The sequence below is a fragment of the Nicotiana sylvestris genome, chromosome 3 (assembly GCF_000393655.2).
Source record: "Nicotiana sylvestris chromosome 3, ASM39365v2, whole genome shotgun sequence".
Lineage (NCBI taxonomy): Eukaryota > Viridiplantae > Streptophyta > Magnoliopsida > Solanales > Solanaceae > Nicotiana > Nicotiana sylvestris.
The window spans coordinates 135250017-135262704 of NC_091059.1; the positions used below are offsets into that span (position 1 = coordinate 135250017).

The 12688-nt window shown below is 36.3% G+C and overlaps 1 pseudogene; it reads left to right on the forward strand.

Annotated features, from left to right (window-relative positions):
* Positions 1 to 3653: 3653 nt before the first annotated feature.
* On the forward strand, positions 3654 to 12440 carry LOC104243250 (cytokinin hydroxylase-like; annotated as a pseudogene).
* The last annotated feature ends 248 nt before the right edge of the window (positions 12441 to 12688 follow it).

Sequence of the window (12688 nt, forward strand, 5' to 3'; positions counted from 1 at the left end):
TCAACCCCTGTGTAAAAGCTTGCATGGCCCCAATCATCCGGTACTGGTGGTAATTCCATTCGCTCAATTTGAAATCGGGATACGAACTCCATAAGCATTTCATCACCCCTCTGTCTTATCTTGAAAAAGTCTGATTTCCTTGTCGCAACCTTTATAGCTCCGGCGTGTGCCTTTAAGAAGGCGTCTGCTAACATAGCAAACGAATCGATGGAGTTTGGTGGCAAATTATGATACCAAATCATCGCTCCTTTTGACAAAGTTTTCCCAAATTTTTCCAACAAAACCGACTCGATCTCATCATCATTTAAGTCGTTTCCTTTAATCCTGCAAGTGTACGAGGGTATGTGTTCATTAGGATCGTTCGTCCTGTTGTATTTAGGTATATCGGACATACGGAACTTTTTAGGAATGGGCTTCGAAGCCGCACTCTGAGGAAACGTCTTCTGTACGAACCTTTTGGCATCCAAACCTTTTAAAATCGGGGTGCCCCCGGTATTTGATCAACACGGGAGTTATAAATCTCCACTTTTTTGTCATTATTCTCAATCTTTTTCTCACCCGATTTGATTCTTTTGGTGAGCTCCTCGAGCATCCTCATAAACGTGAGATCAGTCCCGAGCCATTACCATTCGATCTTTCTGGCACCGGCTCAGTACGACGAATGATTTCTAGTTCGACCACGCTTGAAGTTTTATGTTGACTTTGAAGCTGAATGGTAGAAATCTGTTGAGCTTGTAGCATCTCGAATATTACTTGGAGGCTACTCCCCCATCTCCTATTCCATGTGTTCCTTGGCCACCAGATCGGACTTCCCTGTGTACACTTCCTCCGGGGTCTGCTCCTAAATCCGCATTCAAAGCAATGTGTGAACTAACATCGACTGGTTCCACATTTTGCACTTCCCAAAGGTTAATCGATGGTACACTAGCTCCCGGAGCAGCTATTGTTGTTTTCCCCATGAAATCTAAGACCATCATCGCCGTGTACGGGTGCGTTTTGTGAGTTTGACATGTTTTAACCTGAGAACAAAAATTCATGACAAGAAGAAGTATGAAAATAACGAGTGTAATCAGAATCAGTACTGAAACCACTATTATCTTTAGCCCCACGGTGGGCGCCAAACTGTTTACCTCAAAAATACGAGTAACAATTAAACTTGTTTGTGGTTTCAAAGATACGTGATTTAGTTTAATACCAATTAATAACCAAGAAAGCAAACGTATAAATTAAAGAAGTAAGTTGAATCAAATCAGTGCTTAACCAAGTCTTGATCTCGAGCTACGATGGCCTCGAGTTGGTCAACAAGAATAGTAAAGTAAAGACAATAAAGTTAAGAGAGAATTCTGATGAGTAATGAGCAAGAAAGTAAGAGAGTATATTTTTTTACCAATGATTAATGATGAATACAAATGATTGGTATCCCCTTTATCTAGTAAGGAAAACCTAAATAAGGTACGTTTCTATTTACAATAAAGAATCTTATTGGGACAGTTGTCTAACTGCCTTGTACAAATCCGTACTAATTCATACAAATCTATTCCGGAATTTACGCCATGATCTTGAGGCTATCGCGGGAATCTCGCTCTTTCTGTTACAAAACCATAACGGTATTATCTCGAGGTTGGCCATACTCTGCTCCTATGTTCCTCGAGCACTTAGATCTTCGAGTCTCGTATTCTGCCTTCGAACTCGAGCTCGGTCCATATTAAACTTGTTCTCGATGCGACTCCACGAACCTATAAAATCGGGGACACATTGTTCACTAGACATTGTTAGCGTACACAACTTAAGCTCTTCTAACTAATAGAAAATACAATCATAAAAGCATACCATTTCCCAATTAATGGTACTAATACAGCAGCGGAGTAAAAAGCTTGCGACGTAAAAGTCACTTGTTCTTTGTAGCTGAAGATTTCAGAGTCAATCGATGATACTCCCTCCGTTCACTTTTACTTTGCATATTTTGACTTTTCACGCTCCTTAAGAAATAATTAATAAAGTATATAATTTACTATGATTTGTATATTAATTGATGTATATTTTATTGAATTTGAAAAAATAATTTAAAATAAATAATAAATACTGCAGGTATAAATAAAAACAATTTGTCTTCTCTTATACGGGTAAAGCAACAAACAAAAATGAAGGCTAAGTAAAAGTGAACGGGAATACAAATAAGCGTCCTATATAAATGCCTCGTAATATGGACCGGCATTGTTCAATAAAGGATGTGTACTCAGCTTTGAGCCGCAATATTTTGTCTGGAGAATTTGACGACCAACTTCAAGTTTGACAAATCAAGAGAACAAATAATATCACATAATAACATGAATGCAATGATGCAATAAAAAAATTAATATCAAGGACTAGTATTTGTATCCGTAAAACCAGAAAGAAATATGTTAAATACACGTGTAAACTGGATAGTTAATTAAGTTGTCGATGTCATGGTCAATTGCCAGCCTTTAGACTTTGGGGCTCATCAAACTTCTCCTTCTATAAATACCCATCCTTTCTCTCCTTAGTCCAACACTATTTTTCATTATTTTAGGAAACTATAACCCACCATATATATATATATATATATATATATATATATATATATATATATATATATATATATATACTTGAACTGATCTCCTTCTATATACTGAGAGAAAGTGATCGAACGAGTGAATGGAGTTTAAACAGTTTTCTCAAGTTGATATCCTGCTAGGCATGGTTGTAGGCGGCCCTTCCGTAAAGCAAGTAAAGCAACCGCTTTAGACCTCATATTTGTAGAGACCCATTTTTTGTCACATCTAATAGAGTATTTATAAGTTTAAAAAAGAGTTCTGTAAAATAAAAAAAAATTATTTCTTATAAATATAGAGAAGAAGGATTTGCAACTGCTATAATTTCTACCAAGGAAATTGCACTTGAAATGGATATCGAACCCGAATTTTATAAGAAATATATGATATACAGGAAGTAACAATTTGATGCGAATGTTGATAATGAAATTCCAAAATCTTTTGAAGAGTCCTTTAGAGTTGATTACTTTTATACATAATAGACAAGGCTATTTTTTCACGTCAAAATAAATTTGAACAATTCGAAGCATATGAAATTATTTTTGGTTTTCTATTTGGCAGTAAAAACTAAGATCACTAGATGTTGGAAATTTGAAAAAATATTGTTTTAATCTTGAATGTTCCTTAAAGCATAATAATCAATTTGATATTGATGGTTTAGATTTATTTTCTGAATTAAAAATATTAAGAAAAATAGTACAATTAAAAGATAATAGTTTAATTGATATACTTAATCAAATAAAAAGAATTAATTCTTTTCCAAATGCTTAAATTGCTTATGGAATAATGTTCATAATTCAAGTTACCGTTGCTTCAGCGGAAAAAATTTTCAAACTTAAAATTGATAAAATCTTATCTAAGAACAACATTGTCACAAGAAATGTTAGGTGGATTCCCTATATTGTCAATTGAGAAATACTAAGAAAATTAAATAATTATGTATCTAAAATGCTAAAAAATAGACATCAATCAATTTAAAAAAATTAACCAATTAAGGTCCCTCGTAAAGTTTGACTTTAGGCCACAAAATTCATCGGGCCGCCCCTGATTGTCATTCTTATTTTCTTTGCATTATGTAAAATGTTATATTCTTGGTGGATTCTGCCCAAACTGAAACATCAGAAGCTTAAGGCAAATGGATTTGAGGGACCAGCACCAAGTTTCCCTCTTGGAAATATTAATGAAATGAAGAAGGAGCCGATGAACACAGCTTCTTCTGCTACTTCGTCAGCTTCTCTTTATGCCTTAAGCATTAGCCGTGATATCCATTCATTGGCATTTCCATACTTCGCTAGGTGGCAGAAATTGCATGGTATATTCAGCAGCTTATTTATATTCGCTTAAGAGTACGTACAATAGGTATATACTATTTTCTTGTTCGTTGAAGCATTAATTCCTTATATATATGCAGGAAAAGTATTTACATACTGGCTGGGAACAGAACCATTTGTTTACATAGCAGACCCTGAATTCATAAAGAAGATGTCTGCGGGAGTAATGGGCAAAAGTTGGGGGAAGCCAACAGTATTTAAAAGGGACAGAAAGGCAATGTTTGGGAAAGGGTTGATTATGGTGGACAGAGGTGGACCCAGGATTCGAGCATGACGGGGCACCACTCTATATGCTAATCGTCAGCGATAAAATTTGGCGTGCAATTCTTTGAAACTTAATGATTATGATGACTTATCATCCAAGTATTAACAAAAAGAAGTTCTAAAGAAAAAGAAAACACTAAACGGGGAGAGAGAAAGAGAATTCTTTGCAATAAGGTGTTCAAACGTAAAATTATAAAAGACTTACTAAAGAAATTAAGATTAAGAGTATGTTATTACTAAAAGAATTGAAGAAGAGTCTCAAACTCTTAGTTTTCATTGCCAATTCAAAGTGATTGTTAAAGAAGATTGTGGCAGAAGATTTGTATTTTTCTATTTGTGGAGCGATAAGTTGCAATTTGAGGCTTTCAATTCTGAGGAAGGAATTTACAAAAAAGAATAAAATTAATTAAGTTGATTATTTTGTATTAGTACTAAATTATAATTGAATATTAAAAAAAAAGATTAAAGTAAAAATAAAATAATTTTCTATTAAATAAAAATTACATTGTATTCAAAGAACTAAAATTAAAAAAAAAAGGAGAAAAGACCGAGGAAAGCTTTGGGTGGTTTCAAACCCGCATCACCGCAGTATAGGAGAGAATTTAAGTGCTCAAAGCAACCACTTCTTCCATCCACCACTTTGTGTTTGGAGGCACTATTAAAATATTTAAAGGGTCCCGTAAGTACACATATATATAATATGTATATATAAAAATTTTACCGAAGCTAACGGGGTCACGTGACCCTCAACTACCAACCTAGGTCCGCCCGTGATGGTGGAAGGAGATGAATGGGTGAGACACAGGCATCTTATCACTCCCGCTTTTACCCAAGCTAACGTCAAGGTATATATCTTTCTTCAAGCACATTTCATATGGTACTAGAAATCAGTTTTCATATGTCGCACCACATAAAGTAAAATGATTTTACAACTCAAATTGGTGAATGCATGTGATGGGACTTATCCACAATTCGGGAAATAGTGAAAGTTAGATTGTTGTGTCCCTACAACGTTTTAGCAAACCATTGATCAGTATATTTTTACCTATCATATATTTTATTCTTTAAGTTACCAAATTAGAGTTATCATTAACAGTAACATGTTGTTCTAATTACACTTGGTTCCAGGGCATGGCAAGCTTAATGGCGGAGTCCGCAAAAATCATGCTACACCGTTGGGCTGCTCTCATCAACTCCGGGAACACAGAAATCGATGTCGAGAAGGAAATAATTAACACGGCGGGAGAAATCATAGCAAAGACAAGCTTCGGCATCAGCTACGAATATGCAGAAAAAGTATTTAACAAATTGAGAACCATGCAATTCACACTTTTCAAGTCTACTCGTTATGTCGGGGTACCATACGGTAACCTCATTAATTATGTGCCCGAAAGATACGAGTCCGGAACCAAAATGTGGTTCTTTTGGACAAGTAGTACCTTAATAGGTGTAAAAAAAAAAGATGACATTTTATATATAGCGCCCAAATACTGGGCGCTATACATTAACGTTAACTGTGTCGTTAATTTATAGCGCCCAGTATTTGGGTGCTATATATAAAGAGCTGACACTAACAGGTATAGCGCCCAAAAACTCGGCGCTATAAATAAAACTTTATGTATAGCGTCCAGTATTTGGGCGCTATATACCTTTTTCGTGGCCCCACCAATAATTCCTGACTTCAATAATTCAAAAGTGTATAGTGCCCACTTTTTGAGCGATATATAAAAAAAAATCACGGCTAGCCATTTCCTATATAAAGAGGTTAGGATTGTATAGAAATTCATTCAAAAGGTGTATAGCGTAGAAATTTCCCGACTAGCCATTTCCATACTCTTGTTGAAACGTTTATTATTGTTAAATTCTCCAGCATTTTTTCATTATGTCTGAAGAGCGTAGAATAAGAGTTTCATTATATTGGGGGTGAGGTCGTGATGGAGAATAACTCGGTGGGCTACAGTTTACCTGCTCAGTGTCATATTAAATTGCCACTTACAATGGAGTACGATAAATTGATATTGTTGTTATGCAAAAAAATGAGTGTGAGGAAACTTTCAGTGATACTTAAAGTAACCGGAAGATATTTGTATTCCGTCACTCCGCAAGGGGTTGTTTTTTACTCGGAGTTTAACATCGACGATGATGAAACTTTGAGTGATTTTCTGAGGATTCCAGATGAATGCCGGGAATTTCTTTTAATCACAATGTTGGAGATGTACGTGAAGGTCGAAGACGTTCCAAAAATGAGGTTGTGCGTAGTAGAGATAACCCCAGTCATCGGGTGGTTATTTTGGACTAGTTTTTGCCGGACAGGTTCCGGATGAAAGAGTTTTTCTTGATTTAAACTTATCACCGTCGGCGAATGAGCAGCGAGAAAATAATTTATACCCTGCTTTCCATAATTCACAAGACGAGTGGTAAACTTCAATTTTCATTTGTGTTAATTATGTATATTTTTGGTGTATTGAATTTATATTAACGCTCATATATTTAATAGGGGGTACCGGCCGAATATGAATTTTACAAGCGGCCCATCTGGTAGTCATCATCTAATTGAAAACGTCCATCATGGAATTTCATCACATTACGACTTGTAAGTGAAGTGATATAGCCATATGGAAAGCATTTATTAATTCAGTAGCTTATATTTTTGTTGGTTGTGCAGTGAAAATGAGCAAGTTGAACCACACGTACTCACTCAATTGCCCGAAAACGACGTATTACATCGGATCTGGCAGATGCACAAAGTGAGGAACAGAACAGTGATTACGATAACAATGTTGATGAATCCGGAGACGAGACACCCTTTCCTCGTGAGGATGGTGATGTGCAGGATGAGGAGGAAGGACCTGATTTGAAGAAAGACCCCCCCTAGACGAAGAGTGTACGACTCCGAAGTGTCGTTTCATTCAAGGGAGATTCCTTACATTGTTAACTTGCCAACCGTGCCGGATATGGAAGCTTTCACAAGGGATTTTGATAAAATTCGGACAGCAATGTGGGATGAGTCTAGACCAACGGTGCTTACAAAGGGGATGCTTTTTCCTGATAAAGCACGCGTAAGCAGGGCTTGTAAAATGCACAACGTAAAAGAGTATCGTGAGATGCAGGTATGGGAGTCAAGTAACATAGTATACAAGGCTGTTTGCCGCAGGTGGTTTTGGCCATGTAATTGGATGTTGCGTGCGACCAAGAAGAAGATAGGTATGTGGAAAGTGGGTAAATACATTCTCACCCACACATGCGAAATGGACACATTCAACGGGAATCACTTCAACTTGGATATTGACTTGATTTCTCTTGTACTTATTCCGCACCTTGAAGCGTCCATAAGGTATAAAATCAAAGAGTGCATACATCAGTCCACCAAGAATATGGCCATACCATTACGAAAAGAAAGGCATTTCTCGGGCACAAACAAGCGTTTGAAATTGTCTACGGTAATTGGGATAAGTCATTTGCATCTCTGCCAAAGTACATGGCTGCACTGCAGCGCTTTAACACCGGGAAAGTTGTTGAATGGAAGCTTGAGCGGAGTCCGGGAACACCAGAATACATATTCAATTACGTGTTCTGGGCGTTTAAGCCAGCAATTGATGGTTTTTCGCGTTGTCGGCCCGTAATATCCATAGACGGAACTCATGACTATGGAAAGTACGATATCAAGCTATTGATAGCCGTGGCAGTGGATGCTAATGGACAGATATTTCCTCTAGCTTTTGCTATTTGTGCCAATGAAAGCACAAAGACGTGGACGCTGTTTTTGAACCACCTGAAAGAGCACGTTGTCAAACAGCGTTCAGGTATTTGTCTAATATTTGATCGACACAGTGGTATATTAAGTTCTGTGGAGAACTTGCTTGCATGGCAAGAACCTTATGCATACCATCGTTACTGCGTGAAGCAATTTAAGGCCAATTTTCAGAAGGCACATCCCAACAAGGATCTACATGATTTGATGTGGATGGCAGCAACAAACCACCAACAGCATAAATTCCGGAGGCATATGGATTCTATCGGGCAAGAAGAAGAGGCAGCCTATTGTTGGTTAATGCAACATCACCCGAAAAAGTAGACTTTGCATGCGGATGGTGGCAGACGATGGGGAATTCTTACTACAAACGTGTCAGAGTCCTTCAACGGGTTATTGAAGTCGGCAAGAGGATTGTCCGTCACAGCCATGGTGCGAATGTCGTTCAAGCAGATGGCGGAGAGGTTTGTTGAACGGTCTGCAGTTGCAACGGAATTGATGGAAAGGGGTGTTGAATTTATGCCAGTGCCGATGCAGAGATTTGAGAAATACAGATTGCAAGCACATTGGCATTCATTTTTGCAGTATGATAACGAAAGAGGTGTTTTTGAAGTTCGCATCGCTATCCATAATAATCGGGGTAATAATTTACATACTATAAATGAATCAGCAAGGTTATGCTCCTGTGGGAAATGGTCCATCTACCACATGCCTTGCTCACATGCCATCAAGTGTTTTCAACGTGTTGGTTATGCGGAGACCAACTATGTTGATCAACAATATAGTGTTTCCAAGTACCTAAACACATATAGTGGTTAGTTGCAGCCAGTGGGTGCTGAGCATTATTTGCCTCCGGAACTATTTAAAATGGTGTGTAACAAGTCCTATTTGCGTAAAATACAGGTGCAGAAGAGAACGCGTATACGAAACCAAATGGATGTTAGTGATATCGTTTATGCGTGAAAATGTGGTATATGCTCGCAAAAAGGACACGACCGTCGTAAATGTCCTTCAACTGGTTTGGGTGGCAAAACTAATCAAGCTCGTGGTGGGTGTTCTTCTAGTGTACCTAACTACCCATGAGTTGATGTAGTAATAATTAGTTGTTATGTCTATGTTGCAAGATTTATGAAATAAAATTATGCTTGTTAATTATGATTTGTACTTTTCCATTTTACCTATATAAATAATAATTTAATAAAATTATCTGTATATTTAGTGCGGTTAAATATACAGTTTTGTGTGTGTTGTCTTGTCGAACTGAAAAAGCTGACCAGCTGACATAAAGTTGTCTTATCAATATCATGATATTTAACACGCAAAATATAGCGCCATTAGATAGTACATTATGTATTTAGCGTGGTTGAACACTACGTTATGTGTGTGTTGTCTTGTCGAACTGAAAAAGCTGACCAACTGACATAAAGTTGTCTTGTCAACATCATGACAGCAAAATATAGCGCCATTAGATAGTACGTTATGTATTTAGCGCGGTTGAACACTACGTTATGTGTGTGTTGTCTCGCCTATAAATAACGGGATCATTGTAGTTATTTTGTGTGCTCAAAATTTACTAAAAGCAAATATTTCATTAAAAGTAAGGTTTTTTTACTAAAAGCAAATATTTCACAAATGGCTCAACCTCTTCGTCCACCAAAGTACAAGTGTGGAAAAGCATGCTTGATGCAAAATTGTTGGGACGGTGGTGAAGTTGGACGCCGCTACTGGCACTGTATGAACCAGTTTTACAAGGTTCCCAATGGCACCAAACTATCATTAATAATTATGTGTTTGTTTTATAATTTAAATTCATATTTTTTAATAACTTAATTGTACAAATTATATATATATACCTATGGGTTCCGGGCTCGATATTTTTAGGCCCAGTGGCACCAAACTATCATTAATAATTATGTGTTTATTTTATAATTTAAATTCATATTTTTTAATAACTTAATTGTACAAATTATATATATATACCTATGGGTTCCGGGCTATATATATATATATATACCTATGGGTTCCGGGCTTGATATTTTGAGGCCCAATGACACCAAATTAACATTAATAATTATGTGTGTTGATACAATTATTAACTTAATTGTACAAAGTTTGTATTTTCAACTGCCAATATAAGATACTTTAACAAAAAGAATTCTAAGCTAAAATACTACACATTACTACGCTACAAGGCTCTAAATTTTACTACGCTAAAAAGGTCTAGATTTTACTACGCTAAAAAATAATCTAAACTAAACATAAACAACAAATAAATTTAATTGTAAATAAAACACAAAACGACATGAAAACACATTTATATAAATCAGGATATTAACAAACAAATTTATTTTACAAATTTATATTTTTTATAAAACACTAATATTAAATCCGGATAAATTGAACATACTAGTTTTGAAAAAAAACACAAACCGAAATAGAACACATACAAATCAAATAATATACATTATTATAAAAGTTTCAACTTCAAATAAAACGAAATACCTCGATTTAGAATTTTCGGAAAGCAAATATTTGACTCCGGAAGTGTGAATCAACAATAATACGAAGCTCAACTCGAATGTGGGACCTACGTTCTTCATCTTTTATGTGACGGGGGACCCAAAAAAAAAATTAAATGGTGGGGCAGCGGCTATGGGAGTGTGGGACCAAGAAGAAGAATATGTAAAATATTGAGGAAGAAGAAGCAGAATCGTCGTTTTGAGGAAGACGGCTCGATTTTTAAGAAATATGTATAGCGCCGGGTTTTTGGGCGCTATACCTGTTAGTGTCAGCTTTTTATATATAGCGCCCAAATACTAGGCGCTATACATTAACGGCACAGTTAACGTTAATGTATAACACCCACTATTTGGGCGCTATATATAAAAATATCATCTTTATTTTTACACTTATTAAGGTGTCACTTGTCCAAAAGAACCACATTTTGGTTCCGGACTCCGAAAGATACTCTAAAAGCTCATAATCTAGGGAAGGAGATCGATTCTCTGCTCATGTCGATCATTGAAAATCGTAAAAAGATGAACAAAGATGATCGTACAAGCAGAGCACGATCTTCTTAGTCTTTTGGTGGCAGGGAACGGGAAGACATTGAGTACGAGGGAACTGGTGGATGAGTGTAAAACGTTCTTCTTTGGAGGACATGAGACCACTGCGCTGGCACTCACGTGGACTTTGTTGCTGCTCGCAGTTCACCCATAATGGCAAACTCAGCTCAGAGAGGAAATCAAACAAGTGATGGGTGATGCTGAAATTGATCCCACAAGACTTGCTTGTCTAAGAAAGGTAAGCTAATTAATTATTCTCTAGTTTCTGTTTGTCATATGAACCATCGCTATCATATACTATAACTAATTATCATTGGTCTACATACTTAACGTTATATTGATCTTCTCATTTAAGTTCTCTTTATACAACGAAAATATTAAGAAAGGGTAAAAGTTGGTAAAATTCTAAGTATAATACATGGCCACGTCATAATTCTAATATAAGCTTTACACAGCCTAATAGATGGTTTTGACCATCAGGATTGAAAATAAGATGATCACATGCACATGGTATATATACCAACATCGGTCCAACTTGTTAAGCAAAAGAGTCGCCGGCCACGGCCCAACCGTCAACAGTCAAGCCTACTCGCCTTCCATCTTATTGTCTTATCTTCACCCTTCTAACCCAAAAAAAAAAAATAATAATAATAAGAGACCACATGTAGCACATGTACCAACATTGGTACAATTTGTTAAAAGAATGAGTCGCCGGCCTCGGCACAATCGTCAATATAATAGTCAAGCCTACTCGCCTCAATCTTATTGTCTTATCTTCACCGTTCTAACCCAAAAAAAAAAGGACAAATAAATAAGAAGAGAAAGAGAGAATATTGTTCAGGATATTCATTTTTTCTAATGCATATATTTTATATATATATATATATATATATATTTGATTTGGCACTAGAACTAAAAATTTGAAATGTGAATATGCAGATGGGATGGGTGATGAATGAAGTACTAAGACTATACTCACTGGCACCAAATGTACAAAGGCAAGCCAGAGAGGACATTCAAGTAGACAACCTAGTCATCCCCAAAGGAACAAATATATGGATTGATGTGGTGTCCATGCATCACGACAAGCAACTTTGGGGAGAAGACGTGAATGAATTCAAACCAGAAAGGTTTAAGGATGACATGATATATGGCGGATGTAAACACAAAATGGGATATTTGCCTTTTGGTTTTGGAGGAAGGATGTGCATTGGTAGGAATTTGACAATGATGGAGTACAAAGTTGTCTTGTCTTTAATATTGACAAACTTCTCCTTTTCCATTTCACCTAACTATAGACACTGCCCTTCTATCATGCTTTCTCTTAGGCCCACACAAGGATTGCCTCTTATATTCCAACCTCTTTAGAATTCTAGAATAATTGTTCTTTTTTAAATAACTCTCAGTTTTATGTTAATTTGTCGTCTCCTATTTCATCTCGGTGAGAAATTGTAAGGAGGGATGTCTTGTGAACTACACTTCTCTTTTGTATGTGTCAAACTCGTGTACTGATCATTTCACAAATAGTGAGATTTATTGAAAAGTAATGTATTCACTCTTCTCATTTTTTTTTCCGGAATTAGATATTTTGAGATGTTACCGACACTTTTTTTTAATTGCTAGCAATAATTTTTTTTTAAATATAACCAAACGGTAACGTGGATTTCTCGATGCGGAAAAGCAATAGAACAAATCACATCATGA